The following is a 1,841-nucleotide window of genomic DNA, read 5'->3' on the forward strand; positions in this document are numbered from 1 at the left end:
CCCTTGATAATTTATAAATTATTATTTTGTCATATCTTACACTGTCCGACGTCTCCCTTCACCCACTTTTCTGTAACAACATTTTTTGTAACAACATTTTTAATATTAAAAGAGAACATTATTTTTGACAAATATTTGTGAACTTACCATTTCTTGCCAACGCTTATGAATGAATACCATGAATCAGAACTTGAAATCCGATTTAACAGTTGCCCTTTAAAAAGTATACAGTGGATTCACTGCCGGTTTTCTTTTCCAGTGAATTCTGTCCTTAGCTAAGGGATACACGGCTTGATTATTTTAAGGAATTCAAAGCTGCCAATTAGTTAAGAATGTTTGGATAGTCATGAAAAGAGTGAAGCCTGGTTTATATATAAACTCAGCCTAATTGCTTAAAGAAAAAAGAAAGAATCGCACAAGAAACAGCCTTTATAAATTATATTTTTCTTAAGAATTCAACCTTCATTTTGACGATTTGTACCTGATCTTCTTGTGCATCCGGATTCAGATCTCTCTCAATCATCCAAAACATGGATATTCAGAAAAAATTTGAACACTTTATTATATTGTTAGAGGTAGGTATATGTACACCAGGAAGAACTCTATATTATTCACCAAGAAAACATGGTAACTTTTTCTTTTTAATCATTATTTTTGTTGTGCTTGGGAACTAGTATTTAAATATTAAATTTAAAAAAATTTTAAAATGTTGTAAAATTTGTCAAGTGATGTTAAAGAAAACATGATAATTGAAAAGTTTGACAGGGATGAATCAGACCTGATCTCTTCAGAATTAGTTATATTTCTAAAGTTGAGATAATGTTAAATAAGGGAAAAATATTTTTTGTACCATATGCAGTGTGCATTGAACATAGTAATTATGGCACAAAGTATGCCAAATTTAAAATTCTAAATGCTTTAGAACATTTGATACAATGCTAATAGTTGAGGGAATATGTAAGCATTTGTTGTCATTTGATGCCAATTGCAAATATTGGAGCTCACCCGATAACAGAAAAATAATTGGGCAAAATCCTACATTTTTAGCTAGTTTACACACGAAAATACTTAACAATTATTTCGGCGAAGTTGACATTATAAAACGTGCAATTATAAAACCTTGTAAAATACTTTAGATGATTAAAAAGGAGATTATCATCCAACCACAACACATATATTAACATTTATTTACCTGGAAATTCATATCTGGCTGCAGAAGGAATGGGACAGCTTCCTCTGGTGGTCCATAGGTTGAAAAGCATTTGCAAGAAGCATGTCAGGAGATACGATAATGGCTGTCTTTGTGAAAATCCACCTGCAACCTCTGAGAACTCTTGGTACGTTTTGCTTTTTTCACTTTTGATAAATACATTTGCTGTTTCAACATTCTTCACACATACAATACAGTGACATTAATTATGCTTATCATGTTGTTCAACCATAACCTCTGGTTCCAAAAAAATGTCATTACTCTGAACAGAAGCTCAGTGCCCCCTAAGCAAACACTCCTTTTATTTTCATGTTTTTTGTTCTTAGTGTGGAATTTTGGAGTATTTTTTCCTCCAGTGACAATGATCTTTGTTCCATTAAGTATACAGTGATTTTTACAAATGTTTAGTAGTCTAGGACAGAGCTTCTTCCATTCCGTCATTTATAACCTGTAGCACCCATTCCATAGTACACCCCTGGCTCTCCCTGCCAGCCAGGAGACACAGCATTTGCAGTCTTGACAGAGACTAGAGAAGCACGTTCTTCATGTGTTCAAACAACGTGATTAAAATAAAAAATCCGTCAAATGAAATGCCACGGTAAGTACTTCCCATATTTAGATTCTTATATTT

At 32.8% G+C, this 1,841-nt stretch overlaps 1 long non-coding RNA gene across 1 annotated transcript in view; it reads left to right on the plus strand.

The window, feature by feature from the left end:
• LOC123522413 overlaps positions 1-1,331 on the plus strand; it is a 46,013-nt gene extending 44,682 nt beyond the window's left edge. The window contains exon 3 of the long non-coding RNA XR_006680680.1: positions 1,217-1,331. This is a non-coding gene — a long non-coding RNA (uncharacterized LOC123522413). The remainder of the gene's footprint in view (positions 1-1,216) is intronic.
• Positions 1,332-1,841: the final 510 nt, after the last annotated feature.

The sequence above is a fragment of the Echinops telfairi genome, unplaced genomic scaffold (genome assembly GCF_000313985.2).
Source record: "Echinops telfairi isolate 266 unplaced genomic scaffold, ASM31398v2 ScPeMD7_7405;HRSCAF=8443, whole genome shotgun sequence".
Taxonomy (NCBI): Eukaryota; Metazoa; Chordata; class Mammalia; order Afrosoricida; family Tenrecidae; genus Echinops; species Echinops telfairi.